Raw genomic sequence first — 22,932 nt, forward strand, 5'->3', positions numbered from 1 at the left:
CACTTGAGACGATTGTCACCTTACTCGTCATCACTCAAGCATGGCACCATTACCTTGCCCTTGTTTCTTCTTCTTTGCAGATTGCAGATTTCTTTACCAAGTCGCATTCTATTTCCCGTTTTCCGTTTTTTAGTTGGCAAACTCTCGATGCTTGTAGCCGCCGCATCATGAGTTTGAGGGGAGATGTTAAGAAATATGTAAAAATTTGTGACTACAAAATATGAAAGTGTGCACTTCCGATATGGTATGCACTAGTTAGATCTAACCAAACCAGCAGCAAACATAAAGTTTAAAAGATTCGAAAGTTTTAGCACCTTAAACCAACGTAACTCATACTGCATCTGTAGCGCTGCACCGCAGATGTGATCAAGGCTTTTTTGTGGTGCCAATTTTCCAGCTAAGTGCAAGATATTGTTCCCAAAGTTGTCTTTAGACATCAACAACAAATGTTTGTGATGGCTTATTTGAAATATAAGTTTGAACACATTCTCTCGGCGGTTCATGACTGCCAACTGTAATACATTATGATTCTTTGTATCTAAAAAACAAATTACATCAGGAAATAATTCTATAATAGCTTTCACAACTTCGTGAAACCCGAATTCCGCTGCCAGAAGGAATGGTCGTTTCAGCATTGAAGAGGCTAATCTGTTGTGATTTCCTCACACAAGAGTTTGACAAGTTTATGCATATTGTGATATATATGTACCTCTTCTTTCTTTTTTTCTTTTTTTTAAATAATCCAGAAGTCGGAAACTGCAAATTAAAATAACTCAACAATGTAATTATCGTGTAGGAATTTGTAAGTTGAAGATCGAAAATATCTTTTAGTTTCATAAATGTTGAAATCATTATACTGATCTGTGAAGTATGTATTTAATCTGTTGTATGGCAAAACAAATAAATAATTAAAAAGTATCACTGCCAAAAAANATTAGACTTATTTCTCGAGTCCTGAATTTGAAACTGAAAAATATGAAATAATGATCAATAATCGTCTAATTGCCCTCGAAATCTAAATATTCCATTTGTTTGTGAATATAAACTCAATCTATGAGTAATAAATAATATTTTATTTTGTTGATAAAGTAATTAGAGGAATGATATGATTAAAGTAATAAAGGGAAGCACTAAACTTGTAATCATTCAGCCACCTGCAGCATTGACTCAAGTCAATCTCAAATCAATTTTCTTTTTTCTTTTACTTTCCAACAAATTTTCCGAGAAAGTGAGATGAAAAATGAAAGGCATTTTCCAAAGTCAAATCATTCAAAATTTCCCAAAACCCACCAACCCAAATAAACATAAATCTATATATCTAAAATAATTAAAGAAGTCATTAAACACTAAAATTAAGAATTCTAATTGCTCTCTATTATTAAGTTATATGAATTTCATAAACTATCTCTAAAATTTCCGAAACTATCACTCAGAATATGAACATCCATCCGTATATAAGTTAAGGTACGCTTTACTCACTCTATCCTCAGATGAAATCACCATCTCCAATAACGTAACATTACAAAAGATTTGATATATTATCAATTTGGAAGTCTTTTTTTCACAACTTACTAAAGATTACATAAAATTAAAAGACATAAAAACTCATAAACCGATAATCAAGTCAAAAAAAAAAAAAAAAAAAAAAAAAAGTAAAAACTAGCAGAGTCGTTGGAATTGAGAGTCAGCGACATGGTAACCAGTTGGGACGAGATGCCATTTAACTAGCCGACCAGCCTTTAGTCCTAACATCGGTGACGAACAACAATGGTCTGGCGCTGAAGCATGAGAAACAGGAGAATTTCAGAGTAAAAAACAGAGGAAGAAAAAATTAATATTGACTTGTTACAATGCAAACTAATATAATAACTGGTGTCCAATGCACCAATCATCATTTTGGCTTAAATATGGACTTGTTATATGCATCAAGTAATGGTGAAAAAAACCAGGGCAAGAATGTTTTGAAGAATTGGTCTATTTTTCTTTGTTGTTAAATGGTTTTCTGATTTATTTGTTGGCCAATTCTCAACAACAGATTGTACGAGGATCAGTCTGGTATCTTCCATTTATAAAGTCACCAAATTGAAGATCAGTAACTTACCTAAATTGAAATGCATTGGCATTTGGCAACCGTCTACTTATTAGTGCAGAGATGAGCCCGAATTTCACACTTAGATCTCCCTTCGTCAAGCTTAAAAACCTTTAAATAATCCGCGCTATCCTTGTGTTTGGAATGATACAGTGTAGCAATCAAAAACAAATTTTTACTTCAGTCCACCAAGTTTAGCCAGGTGATACAATTCGGATCGTTGAGTGGACCTGCAACTTGAGTAACACTCAATTTTTTGTATTCTTTTTTTTTTTATTTCCTTTGTATTCTTTAATTTTTTTTTTTTTTAATTATATCCTTGATTAAAACATAACGTCTGTTAAATTCATATTTAATATCTTACTCAACCCAAAGTAAATCCCCTAGTCTATTTTTTGTCTACATTTCTTCATAAACTCAACTTTCTCCCTTCTAATTTCGCTATAACCACAAACCTTAATCACCCGGAAAAGTTTCCAATGAACGAATTCATTATTGAGTGATAGTCTAGCTTATGCTAGATGGCATCATCGTTCTCTACGTAGAGCGACACTTGTAGAGCACTAAAAGGATAATAGCAAGACAGTCAAGAACATATGATTATGAATGCCAATGTAGATAAACGTGAAATGATAAAGGTGATGCTAAACTCGGTTTCCATCTCACAATTACTATGCATTGTTGCTCTTGTTGTGTTGGTTTGATCTTGTACAATTAGATCACCTCTTGATGAAAATTCCTTTTTAGTCTAGCTTTGGCCTTGGCGAGAAATGCAGGATCTGGTTTGTGTTTGCCCAAGGGTTCCTTAATTGCCAAATAAATATAGAACGCAATAAAAATATTGACCGATATAACAGCAAGTAATTAATCCACTCAACAGTGTCATGCTGTAACTGTAAGGAGACAAATGGGCTGAACCTGCAGAAACGAATGATGCTTCAGCAAGCAAGTATTTTATGAAGAAACTTAGCAACATTCTTAGACAGATCTTATCACAACATAAAAACTTAGCATGGCTCACACACACAGAGAGAAAATTATGATAGAATCAGATCAAGTGTAAACAGCAGTGATTACATTCTTTTGGTTTTCCATTTCTCCGCCTTTCTTTCCTTGCTTCAGTTTTCTACGCAGTATCTCTTAATTCCATTAAGATGTATAACTCACAGATATCTGTAATAAATAAAAATATATAGGATCATACATATTTACATACGGGAGGCGAAGAAAACTAATAGACTTACAGAAGAAATCTTAAGTACTTTTTCTGCACATTGATGGCTTGACATTGTCCCTCAATATAGACTGTATCATACACTCAAACCAGGAAATGGCATTTAAGTTTATGTAAAAAGAACCATGTTGTTAAAATCTTATTTATCAGAGATAAGTTTATCCATTACTTCCTCTACAAGCTCACATAGAACAATACCAATTACTAAAAAATACAGAACAAAAAGACTGAAGCTGGTCCTAATCACCTATCCCGAAATTTCATGGCAACAAAATTTCTCTTCCTATCAATCACTATATCTCGACATAAAGAAGCAAATCGAGAATGAAGAGAACAGCAATCTGCAATACAAGCATTAACCTCACGGTAAGAATTATTGTCAAATTGCCTATAGGCTTTGCATCAAAAAGATATCACCCTGGTAATAGTCTTCCTCAAACATGGCTCAAAGATTTCAACCTTACTGCCACCAAACTTTCAGATACTTAATAAAGCAATTCATTAAACAGCCAAAACATTAGATTTAAAGATTTATAATCACTATCTAACGGTTCCAAGAAAATCTAATGCCTCAACTAATTAGCTGAATGAATAGAGCTATATCAAAATCCCATTCCTTAAATTGGTGTTAAGTTTCGGAGACTCCCCAAACAAGTTGATCAATTTGGATGTTAATCAATCTAATTCCCCATATAAAAAGAAAATAGATTTTAAGCTATACCCAGACGATTTTTATAATAAATTTTCAGAGCAAGATCTTAACTAAGAGTAAAAAACCATAAACAAATTAGAAAAACAGAGCTTGCAAAGTGCGATCTAAATCACCAAAATTATTCCTACAAAATTCAAAAAACATAATATAAAAGAAGATAATTAGATGAGATGATGTTACCAGGAAGTAAATTATGACTAAAACCAAATAAGATCGCGAGAGGAGATATCCACATGAACATCGATGCAATGAAGAATTTTTTAACTACTTCTGCCATTTTTATGCTTCAATTTCGTTTCACTGAGATGCCCAGATGCTCAATCAACTGTAAGCTTCTTGAACCGAGATTGATTATGCGATTTGATTTGTTTTCCAGTGAGAAAGTTGGAAGCTTTTTATTTGTTTTTGTGAGAGTGGGACGAGGAAGAGAAGGGCATTGCAGTTGGGCCACAAATTAGGCTCTAATTAGGGCCCATTGATCAGAGTCGAAGCCCCACTTATAACAACCCTCGGTCCAAGTTAAGATACTGAACAGAAATCATGGCTCCGTTTGGTACACATTTTTGCGTTTTTGGGAAAAGTTTTCTGAAAAAAATTAAAAAAAATTGAATTTGATAGGTATTACGATGTAAGATTTACAAACTAATAAAATACTCTCTATGTTTGTTTATTTACAAAAACATCCCTATAATAAAATATTAAAAGTTAACAAAAACACCTCCAACCCACCCTCAAATACGGACAGCAGGCCGCCACCACCGTTAGAGGGTAGCCAGAGTCGTCGTATCGACTCATGACCGACTGGATTTTGCCGGTCGTGCGTCGATATGGCCTTTTCCGGCTAGATCCACAGTAGATCTGGCCGTATTTGCTCATCAACGACGGCCAACAAACGGTCGTCGTTGATGGTCAACGACAACCGTTTGTTGGTCATCGTTCCTGATTGGTTACGGGCAAAGATCTGGCCTTTTTCAGCCAGATCCACATGGATCTGGTCGGAAAAGGCTAGATCGGCGCACTACCGGCCAGATTCAGCCGGTAGTGCGCCATCCTACCAGATTTCGACCATTTTTCGACAGTGGTGGCCGGAATCTAATAAATGTGGATTGTTGGGGTGTTTTTGTAATTTTTAAAAAATATTTAGGGGTATTTAATTAATTAATAAATTTAAGGGGTTTAAAAAAAGTTAAATAATATTTTGAGTTTTTGGTATTTTACTGTTTAACCTTTTTGGGAATACTAATAATAGTATTCCTAAAAACCAACCAAATGGAGCCATATATAGTTTGTGGGGGTTATTTGTATTTTCGTCCTCAAAGTTTGGAGTACATAATTATGGTTTGGAGTATATTTCTTAAGTATTATTTAAACCTCTGAGATATGGTCAAATATGTAAAACCCCTCAAATACCAGGAATTATAAAAAAAACCCTCGATTGTTTGTCACTTTCATTAGTTTCAAAAGAATATGGGTAAAATGACCTTAATGCCCACCACCACCTAAACCCAAAACTTGAACCCCAAACCTGAGTGGAGGGGATTGCTAGCTTTTGGTTGCGGTGGAAAATGGCATGTTTACAGTTAGATTAAGGTTTTTTTTTTTTTTTTAACGAAATATTTTTTATATTATATTTTAACATTTTTGGATCTTTATTAATTATTTAATTTAAAAAGAAACTATTGTGATAGTTTTGCCCCTACCTGTTTTTGACATTTGATAGGCAGCGGGGGGTTTTGCATAATTCTTGGTACTTGAGGGTGTTTTCATTTTGAGTAATATTATGTACACTAACCAATGTGTACTAATCCAAGTATTAACATTGGAAATTTGAAATTTTTTTTTGGACAGAATTTAAAATTTTAAAATTTCTAATTTTAGTATTTGGATTAGTACACATTAGTTAGTACATATAATTTTATTCTTTCATTTTTTGACTAAATTAGGGGTTTAAGTAATAATCCCATATTTCTTAGCTCCATTACCATGGGAAACAAACAATTTAGTCAGTTAGGTGAAACTTTTTAATAAACGGTCTATAAGTACACAAATTGTCTATTAACATGTTATTAGAAATGAATAAAATATTTAAAAAAAAAAAAGTAAAAAATATACCATACATCTTAAAAAAAAGAAAAAAAAAAAAGAAAAAAAATCTTTTCATAAGAGTAATGGTTGATATCCAAATATAATACAAAAAATGTTTAGCCCATTATAAAACCTGCTTAATTTCATAATTGTAAAACTATCAAACATCATCTAACTATATCACTCATCACAATTATAAATATGAAAAATCATCAAAGCTAAACTCCGAGTAAACAATACAAAAAAATTTAAAACATTCAACTTTTTACTTTTTTTTTTTTTTTTAAATATTTTATTCATTCCTAACAACATAAGAATAAGACAACAAAGGTAATATAGACTTTTTAAATAAAATCTGTCATAAAAAATTATTGTTATAAAATTAGTAAAAACTAATTGAAACAAGATGTATTACTATTAGGCATTGCTTAGATTTAGCATTTTATTGCATAAAACTAGTACATAAGAGAATATGCTGGTCATGTAAATGAAAATCAGATCCGTCAGGAGAGGAAACCGTGTAAATGTAAACATGTGTGCAGAAAAAATAATCACTATTGACAATTGATCGTCAATAAGCATAATATAACTAAACAGAAACATTGAAAAATTAAGACGAGAGAAAAAAAATATCACAAATAAGCAATTTCAAGTGATTCTTTTGCCAAGATCAAGGAGCAATTCTTTTATTATCTTATCACTCTTTCACACAAAAGCATTTCTCTCAACTGCAACTATCATACGGAGACGCCCCACCGAAGTTTGTTTTGTTAAGAAATATGAGTTATTTTGTTTTATTATTAATTAAGGGTAGATTTGTCTTTTCATTATTTCTTTTGTTTAGCCTATATATATCTTTGTATTTAGGTTAAATCATATTTTTTGTATTCAACTGAATTATGCAGTATCAATGAAACCCTAGCCTCCTGTTTTTTATTATTTCTTTGGATTGTTTAACATGGTATCAGAGCAACGTTTCATGGGACTTGGCTTAATTTTTGGAGAGGGTATTCGTTCAGTTTCTGCAATCTGATATTTCGTTGGTATTCGTTCAATTTCGGCAATCTGGTATTTCATTTTCCTTTCTTTTGCATTCTGGTTTTCTTTGTTTTTTGAATATGGCTACTGAAAGAGACGATTCGCTTCAGTCTGTAAGTGTGAGGTTAGATGACAAGAATTATTCGTATTGGAGTTATGTGATGAGAAATTTTCTTAAGGGTAAAAAGATGTGGGGATATATTAGTGGAACTTCAGTGAAACCTAAGAATATTGATGAGGGTTATGATGCTTTGATAGATGCCTGGGAAGCAAACAATGCAAAAATTATTACTTGGATTAACAATTCTATTGGGCATTCTATAGGTACATAGTTAGCGAAGTATGAGACAGCAAAGGAGGTTTGGGATCATCTACAAAGGTTATTTACTTAGTCAAATTTTGCAAAGCAGTATCAATTGGAGAATGACATACGAGCTTTTCAGTAGAAGAATATGAGTGTTCATGAGTTTTATTCTGCTATGACAGATCTTTGGGATCAATTGGCTCTTACAGAATCTGCAGAATTAAAGGCATGTGGTGCCTATATTGCTCATAGAGAGCAGCAACGGTTCAATTTTGCATTGTTCTCCAATGCCTTCTGTTGACTCAGTTGTCAGTGAGTTATTGGCTGAAGAAATACGTCTTAAGTCTCATTCTGAAAAGGGAATTCTTTCTGCTTCTACTTTTAATCCTTCTGTGTTAGCAGTACCTTTGAAGCCAGTCTTTAATAATCAGAATAAACCTTACACAAGGGTTGCCTTTGATGAGTGCAGTTTTTGTAAGCAAAAAGGTCATTGGAAGGCTTAGTGTCCTAAGTTGAGGCAAGAGAATAAATCGCAGCAGCAATCTCAAGCTTGGAAGCCTAGCAACCAGTCACAATCTAATGCTCATAGACTACCTCAGGGTTACAAACCACCACAGTCTAATACTGCAACAGTAGTTTCATCAGGTCCTTTCACCGATCCTAGTACTCTGGCTGAGCAATTTCATAAGTTTCTCTCCTTACATCTACAAGCTATTTCTGCTTCTTCTTCCGTAGGTCAGTTACCTCATAGTTCTTCAGGTATGTCACATTCTGTATGAGTTTTGGATTCTGGTGCTTCACATCATATGTCTCCAGATTCTTCATCTTTTGCTTCTGTGTCCCCTTCGTCTTCTATTCCTGTCATGACTGCTGATGGCACTCCTATGCCTTTAGCAGGTGTTGGTTCTGTTGTCACACCTCACTTGTCTCTCTCTAATGTTTATCATATTCCAAAACTTACATTAAATCTTGCTTCTGTTGGTCAGTTATGTGATTCTGGTAATTTAGTCACCTTTTCCTCTTCTTCTTGTTTACTTACACCCCTTAGTACTGAGTTTTTTTCTTTCGGGGAAAAAAAAAGGTAAGAGTTGTAAGAAAGCAGCAGAGTTATGTGCCTTTATCAGGTCAACAAAGCTGCTATTCAACTAAAAACATAAACCTTAAGAGTAACCAAAGTCACATATTTTTTAACACTTGGTGTTGGACTTCCATCCAATAGTGTGTTTTCCAACTTCAAATCCCGGAGACAAATTTCCTGTAGTGAAAGAAATGTATATAATAATTAGAGATCAAACATAAGATGTAAATTAAATTTTGGATATCATCATACCATGGCATGACAGTAGCTGGCGCCAGATATTTGCTGCTGGAGAAAAACCTGCCTATTGTGAAAAGGGTTTTGCTTACAAACAAATCATTAAGAAAATCAATTTGCATCACAACAATTCACATTAAACCAGAGATAAGTGACCTAAAAGTAATTTAAAGAAGCAAGCTCCATAATACAACCTCATCTTCACTACCCGACCAACACTGCATATTCTGGCAGAGTTCGCTACCAGCCGCATATTCCATGACAATAGCTAAATGAGTAGAGTCAACAAGACCTGCAGTACAACCTGATAGTGATTTCTACCTCTATTTACATTCAAAACACCCTCATCTAAACTCCACCTAGAGTATAATATCATCAACACCATCTAAGCATAATATTTTATATATATTAATATATATTATATATATAATATATATAATATTATATAGAGAGAGAGAGAGAGAGAGAGAGAGAGAGAGGAGAGAGGAGAGAGAGAGAGAGAGAGGTAAAATCTCTTAATAGTCATAATGGTGAGACTAACTAATTTTATATTATAAGAGATTATAATTAATAGAGGTATAGTTACAAAATTTCTTATTTTAAATTCATGTTTTTGTAGTACAGTATTAGGATTTCAATTCAGCTGTTCATTGCTTACTTTTGAAACGGATAGAATTGTGTCTTGGAACCAATAAGATAAGTGTCCTTGATGAATTGTAAATGCAATTGCTGCATGGTCAAATTAATGTGAAGTCATAACAATTGCCGATTGTTTTAAGCATTACAAAATTAGGACCCCCGATGTCAATTAATTACAAGTTACAAATAAGTAGATAAAGAGAATCAAAGAATCATAGTAGAAATGAATGATCAGATTTGACAACTTCACTAATGGATTTTAATGTCTTCCTCAATTATTCAAATGAGCAACAAGTTATGTATACTTAAACTGAAGAAGAAATCATTGTTACAATTAGACAAAGAAAGAAATAATCATGAGAATGATGTAGGAAAATACAAAAAGTTTGTGTGCCAATAAACTCTAAACATGCTTGAGAAGCTGAAATATTTTGGTTTCAACAAGAAGATGTCCATGCTAGTGATAATGTACTCGCAAGTTAGAGATGTGTAACAAACTAAATTAAGTATAAATATGGCGCAATGAATATAACAAAACACAAACTTTTGACTGAATTTATTGCGTAGAAAGACAAAGGGAAAAGAAATTGAAAGGAATTCTACGAATAGAAATAGAAATTGAAGTTATAATTAATATAAGAGAGAGCGAGAGAGAGAGGTGGAGTTACGTCAAGTTCGAGTAAAATCCACTCTTTGGTGTTGGTGGCGGTGGACCAGTGGGTGCGGAGGTCGGTGTCGAGGACGTGAGAAGCCTTCTGCGACAGCGATTCTCTTGACATTCCCTTGACTTTGTAACTCAATGCTTTAACTCGAGGCTCCAGTTCTATCTCCATCTTCAATTCTGGTTTTAGGGTTTAATTCAATATCAAACTTTGTAATCGCAGCTCTCCCACTCCCTCAGATCATAATTCATAAGCCTAAATCTAAACGCCTCTAATCACCAAAAACTAACTTCATACTATTTCAAATTATTTGGGCCTCATCGATTGGGCTTCCTTTTTAGCTTTTTTTAAGATAAATATAAATCTATTACTCCAAGAATTATCACAAATAATTTCATTTATATCTAGATCTTTAACACAAAATTACAAACGTGACTATAGAGGTGATAAATTTCGTTTTTTTATTTTTAAACATATTTTCATTTTTTGTGTTTTCATATACTATATTTAGACAAACACGTTTTCATTTTCACATTTTTCAATTATTTTCAAAATTACACAAGATAAAATTTATAAAAGAACACACCCTTAAGGCTTTTACGATTTCGTATTCATTTTCGTTGCTTAATTTTCACTTCAAATATTCTACTTTCTAATCATTTTAACTTTTTCTCTCAAAATTACTATGCTCTTTGTTACGTGACTGTTAACTTTTGTTAGAACTTTAAAAATAAATTAGGATATCATTGAATAGAGATTGGGTAGGGATAGGATTTTATCTTAATCTATTATTTTTGTTTTCTTCCTCAATAATGTACTTGTTATTAAAGCCATCAATTAATACCAATTTCAAGTAATGTTGTTACAAGGTTTTCGGTTCCCTTTAATAATCCAAGAGGTCTTAGTTCCCTCAAATCACATTACTGGAAAAACCTTATTTCTTGACAGGTAATAACTGTCAAGAATGGAGTTTCTTAATAGTTTTTCACCCGTCATTAAAGCCGGTAACCGTTTTTTGAACTATCAAGAATTTCTTCCTCAACCAACAACAATTATCAAAATTCAACAATAAATTTAAACATTCAACAAATTTGTCATGGAAACAGATGAATAGGATTTTCATAATACAATCAAAGTATATACATAATCATATAGACACAAAAAGATAACTCCAATCATCAAACATTGCTAAATTTTACCCAAAATTTATAAGCAAATCCCACCAGCCTAGGGCAGCAACATCACCTGCGAGTGATTAATGAAAAAGATAATCCACAGTAAGGATAAGCTTCACATAAGTCAACCAGTAGTCCAGTACCAAATGATATCGTGAAAAAATATGATAGCCAAATAAATACACATATAATATTATAAAATAAATACAATTTAAAGAACAGGATGTTAATGGGAATTTGAGAGCAATAAAGCTGTGCAATACACATATAATATTATAAAATAAATACAATATCTCATAGAGTCAAGGGACATGACTTGGTGATACAAATTTTTGACTTAAATTGAGATAGAAATCCTTAACCACTCATCTATCTTCATCCAAGAAGTTAGAAACATCAAATGCAACTTTTGACTTCAAATCTTAAGTCTTGGATTAAAATAAATGAATAATTCGGAGTTTATGTCTTGTTTTAACTGAAAAAGTTTAGGTCACTCACAGCCTATGTAATTAAGCACTTGAAATGCATAATATATATCCCAAATTTTAAAATCGCACAAACTAAAAGGCCTATGATGAAATTTAAAAGTGCTCAAAATGCAGAAATCCTCTGATGTATATTATATATGCTTTTGCATTCGAATTCATTAGGAGCTCTTGAATAAGAGCATCCACAGAAACAAGAGACCAATGTGACAAGCATGTAGTTTCTCTGTTTTCCAATGGCCATGTGGTCTAGTGGCATAGGCCTCCACACATTTGTGGATTGTCTAAAGTCCTGGATTTCGAATCCAGGCAAAATGGAGGAGTTTAGAACTGCAGGTTCATATTATCATTTGATTGCTCCTACCATTTATTGATCCGCATGAATGTCTCCATACTTCCATCAGCAATTCTAACCAAGTGTTTACTGGAACACACAAAATCAGATGAAAAATAAAAACTCAATACCTTTCCATCATATTCCTTTCATGACAGCACCTCCGGAGCAATATATGCTAGAGTTCCAACAGTTGATTTAGGCTGTGAGTGCAACAATCCTGACTGCAAGATGTAAAGCAAAAACAATACTGAAATTTAAAACTAAGGACTATAATGTAAGATATAATTTATAACTTACAACCCCTTAGTACTGAGTTTTTTTCTTTCGGGGAAAAAAAAAAGGTAAGAGTTGTAAGAAAGCAGCAGAGTTATGTGCCATTTATCAGGTCAACAAAGCTGCTATTCAACTAAAAACATAAACCTTAAGAGTAACCAAAGTCACATATTTTAACACTTGGTGTTGGACTTCCATCCAATAGTGTGTTTTCCAACTTCAAATCCCGGAGACAAATTTCCTGTAGTGAAAGAAATAAGTATATAAGGTAGAGATCATAACATAAGATGTAAATTAAATTTTGGATATCATCATACCATGGCATGACAGTAGCTGGCGCCAGATATTTGCTGCTGGAAGAAAAACCTGCCTATTGTGAAAAGGGTTTTGCTTACAAACAAATCATTAAGAAAATCAATTTGCATCACAACAATTCACATTAAACCAGAGATAAGTGACCTAAGAAGTAATTTAAAGAAGCAAGCTCCATAATACAACCTCATCTTCACTAAACCGACCAACACTGCATATTCTGGCAAAGAGTTCGCTACCAGCCGCATATTCCATGACAATAGCTAAATGAGTAGGAGTCAACAAGACCTGCAGGTACAACACTGATAGTGATTTCTACCTCTATTTATGCAATTCAAAAACCCTCATCTAAACTCCACCTATGAGTATAAATATTCAATCACCATCTAAGCATAATATTTATATATNAAGTGTAAAAAGAGAGATTGAGCAGGTAGCAATTTTTAAAGTGGTTCGGATGTTCTAAGGCAGATCCTATGTCCACTGTGATTATATTAATGGTTGATTACAATCAAGTCGCACTCGGCGAGCTGAACTACAATAGAAAAAGTAAAATAAAAATAGAGAGAGAGAGAGAGAGAGAGAGAGAGAGAGAGAGAGAGAGAGAGAGAGAGAGAGAGAGTAAAATCTCTTTATAGTCATAATGGTGAGACTAACTAATTTTATTATTATAAAGAGATTATAATTTAATAGAGGTATAGTTACAAAAATTTCTTATTTTATAATTCATGTTTTTGTAGTACAGTATTAGGATTTCAATTCAGCTGTTCAATTGCTTACTTTTGAAACGGATAGAAGATTGTGTCTTGGAACCAATAAAGATAAGTGTCCTTGATGGAATTGTAAATGCAATTGCTGCATGGTCAAATTAATGTGAAGTCATAGACAATTGCCGATTGTTTTAAGCATTACAAAATTAGGACCCCCGATGTCAATTAATTACAAGTTACAAATAAAGTAGATAAAGAGAATCAAAGAATCATAGTAGAATGAAATGATCAGATTTGACAACTTCACTAATGGATATTAATGTCTTCCTCAATTATTCAAATGAGCAACAAGTTATGTATACTTAAACTGAAGAAGAAATCATTGTTACAATTAGACAAGAAGAGAAATGAAATAATCATGAGAATGATAGTAGGAAAATACAAAAAGTTTTGTGCCAATAAACTCTAAACATGCTTGAGAAGCTAGAAATATTTTGGTTTCAACAAGAAGATGTCCATGCTAGTGGATAATGTACTCGCAAGTTAAGAGATGTGGTAACTGTTAAGAAATACAGGGTTATTTTGTTTTATTGTTTATTAAGGGTAGATCTATCTTTTCATTATTTTCTTTGTTTAGCCTATATATAGTCTCTTTGTATATAGGTTAAATCATTCTTTTTGTATTCAATTACATTTTGCAGTATCAATGATCAATGAAACCCTAGCCTCCTCTTTTTATTATTTCTTTGATTGTTTAACATGGTATCAGAGTAAGGTTTCATGGGACGGGGCTTAATCTTAAACACAGCTTACGCGGATCCAACTTCGCGGTGAGTTGGCTGGGGGTCTACAGGGGACAGCGTGCCCCTGTTGTGGTTCGGGGCACAGCCCCGAAAATTTTTGGAGAGGGTATTCGTTCAGTTTCTACAATCTAGTATTTCGTTAGTATTCATTCAATTTCTGCAATCTGGTATTTCGTTGGTATTCGTTCAATTTCTACAATCTGGTATTTCGTTTTCCTTTCTTTTGCATACTGGTTTTCTTTGTTTTTTATTATGGCTACTGAAAGAGACGATTCGCTTCAGTCTGTGAGTGTGAGGTTAGATGACAAGAATTATTCGTGTTGGAGTAATGTGATGAGAAATTTTCTTAAGGGTAAAAAGATGTGGGGATATGTTAGTGGAACTTCTGTGAAACCTAGGAATACTAATGAGGGTTATGCTGCTTTGATAGATGCCTAGGAAGCAAACAATGCAAAAATTATTACTTGGATTAACAAATCTGTTGAGCATTCCATAGGTACACAGTTGGCGAAGTATGGACACCAAAGGAGGTTTGGGATCATCTGCAAAAGTTATTTACTCAATCAAATTTTGCAAAGCAGTATCAAGTGGAGAATAACATACGAGCTCTTCAGCAAAAGAATATGAGTGTTCATGAGTTTTATTCTGCTATGGCAGATCTTTGGGATCAATTAGCTCTTACAGAATCTGCAGAATTAAAGGCATGTGGTGCCTATATTGCTCGTAGAGAGCAGTAACGGTTGGTACAGTTTTTAACGGCATTTCGCAGTGCTTTTGAAGGACTTAGAGGTTCAATTTTGCATCTTTCTCCCCTTCCTTCTGTTGACTCAGTTGTCAGTCAGTTATTGGCTGAAGAAATACGCCTTAAGTCTTATTCTGAAAAAGGAATTCTTTCTACTTCTAATCCTTATGTGTTAGCAGTACCTTCTAAGCAACTCTTTAATAATCAGAATGAGCCTTACACAAGGGTTGCCTTCAACGAGTGCAGTTTCTGTAAGCAAAAAGGTCATTGGAAGGCTCAGTGTCCTAAGTTGAGACAGTAGAATCAATCGCAGCAGTAATCTCAAGCTTGGAAGTCTGGCAACCAGTCACAATCTAATGCTCATAGACCACATCAGGGTTATAAACCACCACAGTCTAATACTACAACAGTTGTTTCATCAGGTCCTTTCACCGATCTTAGTAGTCTGGCTAAGCAATTTAAGAAGTTTCTCTCCTTACAGCCACAAGCTATGTCTGCTTCTTCTTCCGTAGGTCAGTTCTGTCATAGTTCTTTAGGTATGTCACATTCTGTATGGGTCTTGGATTGTGGTGCTTCACATCATATGTCTCTAGATTCTTCATCTTTTGCTTCTGTGTCTCCTTCGTCTTCTATTCCTATCATGACTGCTGATGGCACTCATATACCTTTAGCAGGTGTTGGTTCTGTTGTCACACCTCACTTGTCTCTCTCTAATGTTGATCATATTCCGAAACTTACATTAAATCTTGCTTCTGTTGGTCAGTTATGTGATTCTAGTAATTTAGTCACCTTTTTCTCTTCTTCTTGTTATGTGCAGGATCTGCAGTCTCGGAAGCTGATTGGGACAGGCCATAGGAAGGGGGGACTATATATTTTGGATGAGTTAAAAGTGCCAATTGCTGCTGCTACTAGTGTTAATTTGTCTTCTTTTCGTTTGGGTCCTTCTTCTTCTAGTTTTTATTTATGGCATTCTTGTCTAGGTCATGTTTCATCTTCTCGTTTGAGATTTTTGGCCTCCATAGGGGCTTTAGGAAATTTGCAAACTTGTGATATTTCTGATTGTAGTGGATGTAAACTGGCAAAATTTTCAGCTTTACCTTTTAATCGAAGTATTTCTGTTTCTTCTTCTCCATTTGATTTGATTCATTCTGATGTATGGGTACCTTCTCCTGTTGCCACAAAAGGAGGGTCTCGATATTATATTTCTTTTTATTGATGATCATACTCATTATTGTTGGGTTTATTTAATGAAACATCGTTCTGAATTCTTTGAGATATGTACAGCCTTTCCAGCTCTTGTCAAAACTCAATATTCTGCTGTTATCAAATGTTTTAGGTGTGATTTGGGTGGGGAATACACTTCTAATAAATTTTGTGAGTTGCTTGCATTAGATGGAACTGTTCACCAAACCTCGTGTACAGATACTCCTGAGCAAAATGGTATTGCTGAAAGAAAACATAGGCACATTGTTGAAATTGCTCATTCTCTCTTGTTGCCTGCTTCTATTCCTAGTGTGTTTTGGGGTGAAGCTGTTCTTACTGCTGTAGTTTTGATTAATACAATTCCATCTTCTCATATTTTAGGTTTTTCTCTTTTTGAAAAGTTGTATGGGTATGCCCCTGATTATTCTTTCTTTAGAGTTTTTTGTTGTACTTGTTTCGTTCTTCGTCCTCATGTAGAACACAGCAAGTTTTCCTCTCGATCTGCTATTTGTGTCTTTCTTGGTTATGGTGAAGGTAAAAAGGGATATCATTGTTTTGATCCAATAACTCAAAAACTCTATGTGTCTCGTCATGTTGTTTTTCTTGAGCATATACCTTTCTTTTCTATTCCATCCACTACTCATAACTTGACTAGATCTGATTTTATTCGTATAGATCCTTTTTCTGAGGATTCTGATAGTTTGTCATTTCAGGTTCTTAGTACTTATCCTCGACCAATTTGTACTGATCATTCTGCAGGTACTGACACTTTACTCTCCAGCACACCTGAAGCTCCCTCTTCTCCTATGGTCCCTCAAGCTCCGTCGAGATTGTGGATCCATCTCTACGTCAATCCATACGCATTCCTAAGTCCACAAAGTTACCAGATTTTGCTCATTCTTGTTATTCTTCATCTTTTGCTTCATTTTTAGCCTCTATTCATTGTCTCTCTGAGCCCTCTTCCTATAAAGAGGCAATTCTTGATCCTTTTTGGCAGCAAGCTATGGATGAGGAACTTTCTGCTTTGCATAAGACAGGTACTTGGGATTTGGTTCCTCTATCTCCTAGTAAGACTGTTGTTGGTTGTCGTTGGGTGTATAAGATCAAGACTAATTCTGATGGATCTATTGAGCGATGCAAAGCTAGGTTGGTTGCAAAAGGGTACTCTCAACAGTATAGTATGGATTATGAAGAGACATTTGCTCCTATTGCAAAAATAACTACTATTCGTACTCTTATTGTAGTAGTTTCGATTCGTCAATGGTATATCTCTCAACTTGATGTTAAAAATGTCTTCTTGAATGGAGATCTTAAAAAAGAATTTTATATGGCGCCCCTTCCTCGTGTTTCACATTATTCTGGGTATGTTTGCAAGCTCAAGAAAGCGTTATATGGTCTTAAACAAGCACCTCGTGCTTGGTTTGAGAAATTTTCTGTTGTGATCTCTTCCCTTGGTTTTGCTTCTAATAGTCATGATTCTGCTCTTTTTGTTAAATGCACTGATGCAGGTTGTATCATTCTGTCTTTATATGTTGATGACATGATTATTACTGATGACAATATTGATGGTATTTCAGTTTTGAAGACAAAGTTAGCTAGACAGTTTGAAATGAAGGATTTGGGTTATCTACGATATTTCTTGGCTATTGAGGTAGCCTACTCACCTACAGGTTATCTTCTTTCTCAGTCGAGATATGTTGCAGATATTCTTGAGCGGGCTAGACTTACTGATAATAAGACTGTAGATACTCCGATTGAGGTTAACGCAAAGTATTCTTCTTCTGATGGTTTACCTTTGTCAGATCCTACTTTATATCGTACTATTGTTGGGAGCTTGGTATATCTCATTATTACTCATCCAGATATTGCATACGCTGTTCATGTTGTTAGTCAGTTTGTTGCTTCTCCTACTACAGTTCATTGGGTAACTGTTCTTTGTATTTTGCGGTATCTTCGGGGTACAGTCTTTCAGAATCTTTTACTTCCATCCACCTCTTCCTTGTAGCTGCGTGCATACTCTGATGCTGATCATGGCAGTGATCCCACAGACCACAAGTCTGTTACTGGTTTCTGTATCTTTTTGGGTGATTCTCTTATTTCTTGGAAGAGCAATAAACAATTCATTTTTTCTTAATCTTCAACCGAAGTAGAATATCGTGCTATGGCATCTACTACCAAAGAGATTGTTTGGTTACGTTGGTTACTTGCAGATATGAGAGTTTCTCTTTCTCATCTCACTCCTATGTATTGTGACAACCAAGTTCTATTCAGATTGCTCATAACTCGGTTTTTCATGAACGAACTAAGCATATTGAGATCGATTGTTACCTTACTCGTCATCATCTCAAGCATGGCACCATTACCTTGCCCTTTGTTTCTTCTTCTTTGCAGATTGCAGATTTCTTTACCAAGTCGCATTTTATTTCCCGTTTTCATTTTCTAGTTGGCAAACTCTCGATGCTTGTAGCCACCGCATCGTGAGTTTAAGGGGAGATGTTAAAAAATATAGGGTTATTTTGTTTTATTATTTATTAAAAGTAGATCTGTCTTTTCATTATTTCCTTTGTTTAGCCTATATATAGTCTCTTTGTATTTATGTTAAATCATTCTTTTTGTATTCGATTACATTTTGCAGTATCAATGAAACCCTAACCTCCTCTTTTTATCCTCTTTTTATTATTTCTTTGATTGTTTAACAGTAACAACTTTAAAACATAAATCATTCACCCAAACAACTTTAGATAAATATTTTATTTCATCTTAAACCTTTAATGTAAGGTAGTATATATATTTTTTTTCAATATATAGATAATTATTACTAAGTGAAGGCAACTTCCTTAAGAGTAAAATTAAAAAAATTATAACTTATTACAGTGTGAAATTTATTTTTATTTATAAGTATCCACCAAATCATAACTATGAGATAAGTGTAAGTTATTGAACCAAAGACCAGTTTACACCTATAGCTAATGAAGAAAATATTAACACCATATAAATAACATCTCAGGTTATATTACACTGATCCATAACGAGAACCAATGGATCATGAATCATAACTATGATTTCCTGTAAAATGCTAGTTTGTACAACCTTTCTTGCTTATTTTGTAGTCAGAAAATTCATAGTAAAATTCTCAAACCAAAATGTTTATTCTAGATAGTGACCGTCCTCGACTTTGACACTTGAACATAACATACTTCCCCCTCAAGTGTGATTTTTTATCAAGAAGTGATTAATGGAACCTATACTTTTCTTGTCTCATCTCATTTGTTTCTGTTAGCTTTATGGATTCTTTCTATTATATTAATTTTTAAAGTCCTTTACTTCCTAACCGGAACTTCACTAGCATTCTTTCTAACAAAACCAAAATCTACAAAATTTTAACCCCTAATCAAAACACAAAGAACAACAGTCCATATTGTATCCCAATAAGCAAGTTATGCGCTAACATTAACTATGCCCTTAGCTGCCCCATAAACATGGTTACTTTTCATATATTTCACAACATCAGAACCAGATATGAAGTCCTAAATTAAGTTCCATAACTGAAAGTACATCAGTTCGTTACTATGGCATCAATGTATGATGATGAAGAGAATACCACATCAAGTTCTCTCATTGAAGGCAGCCATTCATGGAAGATATGATAACCCACCACATTGCACAATACGAACCAAAACTTGCCGAATCACAGGATATCGATCAAATATCTATTTATCACTACAGAACTTGAACAAATCCCAAATCGCCAAACTTGAGATCAACCCAAGAAGAGCCAACGGTACCTGGAATCACAAAGACAAAGAAAGTCTAACTAAACGAATAAACAGAAACAAAAATCACATAAATTAACATAAAAAAGAAAGAAAGGTACCATATTAACATTAAATTTCAATCTTCGCATTCTAATTTCTAAGACCCAAGACCGCAATGATAAAATTACCAAAAAAACGAAAACTTTACTCATGAAGACACACAATTTCGAAACTTTAACCACTTTCCTCAACACCCACAAGGAACTAAACAAGAACCTACACGTATACAAACACAAACAGAGAGAAAGAGAATAAAGATTCTTACAAGGAGCAGGCAAAGAAGAGAATAAACAAAGTAGCATAATTACTGGCATATCGTTTGACGTTCTCTTGAACCCTTAAGTTGAGAGTGTCCGGCAACGAGGGGAAGGAGTAAGAACCGGCGAAGCCAAGAAACTCATGCGTCCAAGAGGGGCTGCGAGCAGGGAAATATCAGTGGTCAGCTTAGCAAAGGGGTTGACTTTGAGGAGAGAAAAAAAGGTCCATAAATAATGAAAGAGGTTGTGGGTAATGGTGGCACTGGTGGTGGTTGCGATGGTGGAGGAAGTGGTGGATAAGGCAGTTGAGTTGGTGTCGAGAAGTTCGTTACGGTAAAATTCGTCTAGTGAAACAAGGTCTGGTTTGTTCAGAGATTCTACACGAGCTTGGTAATTTAAATTTAATTTGCCAATTGAGTGATAAGAGTTGAAGGACTGTCGCAGAAGTACTAAAGTCTGAAAACAAAATAAAATGTAAATCAATCAATGAATGAAGCAGTGAGAACAAATCTAAAAATGAAAATGTGCAACTTACAGGTACAATTGCTAGAAGCACAAAGATTTTGGTAAAAGAAGATCCAGTCAAATTGCTGACGAATCTGAAGAGAAGAGAATAAAAGAAGAAAAATTTAGATGTAATGGTGAAAGAATTGGTGAATTAATTGCGAGAGACAGGGTGCGTACTGTTCTTTGAGTTGCTTGTTGAGATTGTGAGACGCCATGAACGCAAATAAAATGACAGCATTCTATTAAGCAGCCGAGAATCAACACATCCACAAACAAATTAAAGAAACAAATTGAAGAAGACTAAAATACCTTTTACAGAGGACTGACAAAGAGTGGTTGTCAGCTGTTGTAAAAGCGTTTGGCGTAGAAGCCGGCTGTTAAAAGATTGAGAACAGATGAGGTTCGACGGTGACAGTCAAACTGACAAGGACAACTGGAGAAGAATAGATTTCAGTGAAACAATGAAGAAGAAGATGCGAACAGAGTGGAGAAGTGGAGAGTGTTTTGCGTCTTAGGGTAAAAATTGTTTGTGATTGTAAGAAATTTTTTTTTTTTTTTTAATTTTTGGAGGAAGTGACATGGCATTTGAATGATGTGGCATCTGTCACGTCAGCTGCCATGTCATGTTGTAAGGGAATGTTGTAAGGGAGTGATGTTTATGTTGTGTTATTGTATGTATGTATAAATGGGTTCAATAACACTACACAAACATCAATCCCTTACAACATCCCCTTACAACATGACTGCCACGTCAGCCAGATGCCACATCACTCCCCTTTCACGACAAGTTTTTGCGGGAACTTGAGTTTGTTGCCATGTTCGTCTTCAGCCATTTTTAGCTTCTTTACATGTTCCTTGCGTGGAACGCTGTCGTTTTGCAAGTTTTAGTTCATACCAAGTTTCAAGGTAACATTTTTAGTTTGTTTTATTTCTTAATTTATTTATTTTTTTGGTTTCCCAAGTAATGAAGTACTATGTTTAATGTATATTTTGCAGGATGAAGAGAGAGATTGTTTGTAGAGTAACTGGGACAGATACAGAACTAGATAGCAATAATGAAATGCATTTGTATGGTTATTGTTTTTTTAAGCAACTATTTTGAATTTGGTCTTGGGGCTTGGTTTTGGCCCTACAAAGCATATTCCTTTATCAAATGTTTGGGTAAGTTTATTACTAATTATTACTAAAATTGTCAAATAAAGAGACACATAGAATGTGTATCAGCATTAGTTACTCAGTGTCAAATAGATGTTCAATATAGTTGATTGCTAGAATCAAGTACGATGTTTGATTTGGAATCTATCAAGGAGATGGAAACAAATGTAAGGAATTAGTGAAGCAGCAAAATGCTTAACTAATTATGATTAATTGTGATCTAAGAAACTCACAGTTCATCATAATGATGGATTTGAGCTAGAAGGCTAAGCCAAGGTGGGGGCTATTTATTAAATANACATGGTTTTAAACTACACAAATTAAAGGCTTGAAATGAAAGCATCACCGCTTCTTTTGCAAAATCAAGGCGGTACAATTTTCCTTAATTCGTCATTTCTGGTTCAATTTCACTGTAAATATCAAGGAGAGCCTTATAACATAGTTTCATGTAGTCAGGCAGTTGATCTATGACACTGATATTCCACCTGAAACAGAGAAATGGCTAGGTTATTATAACCGAAAATGGATAATGATAAATTTTGGATTTGAGATTACTGAAGGTCATCAAGATTATGAAACAAATTACCTCTCAAGTGCTGAGGTCAACAGCTCAAGTTCATTAATTGTACCATACACATCATAGATATCATCGATAATGGAAGTTATGGAGATCACTTTGGTTAAAAATCTTCTACCCATTAAATATTCCGGTTCAAAATACACTCCCAATATCCCGAAGTAACACTTAACAATTCTGTCTCTTGCAAAAGGTAGCTCCTGGGCGAAGTTTAAATCCCTCCACCACCTAATTGTTAAGAAATATGGGTTTTTTTTTAATTGTTTATTAAGGGTAGATCTATCTTTTCATTATTTTCCTTGTTTAGCCTATATATATCTTTGTATTTAGGTTAAATCATACTTTTTGTATTCAATTGAATAGTGCAGTATCAATGAAACTCTAGCCTCCTCTTTTTATTATTTCTTTGGATTGTTTAACATGGTATTAGAGCAAAATTTCATGGGACGAGGCTTAATCTTAAACATAGCTTGCACGGATCCAAATTTTTGGAAAGGGTATTC

At 34.2% G+C, this 22,932-nt stretch overlaps 1 long non-coding RNA gene across 1 annotated transcript; it reads right to left on the minus strand.

Annotated features, from left to right (window-relative positions):
- Window positions 1-2,450: 2,450 nt before the first annotated feature.
- On the minus strand, window positions 2,451-4,461 carry LOC116114275. Its single transcript, XR_004125529.1, has 3 exons — window positions 4,216-4,461; window positions 3,167-3,262; window positions 2,451-3,007 (listed from the first exon to the last, which is right to left on the minus strand). It is a non-coding gene; the product is annotated as an uncharacterized LOC116114275 (long non-coding RNA).
- Window positions 4,462-22,932: the final 18,471 nt, after the last annotated feature.

This window comes from Pistacia vera, unplaced genomic scaffold, assembly GCF_008641045.1.
Source record: "Pistacia vera cultivar Batoury unplaced genomic scaffold, PisVer_v2 Contig706, whole genome shotgun sequence".
NCBI lineage: Eukaryota > Viridiplantae > Streptophyta > Magnoliopsida > Sapindales > Anacardiaceae > Pistacia > Pistacia vera.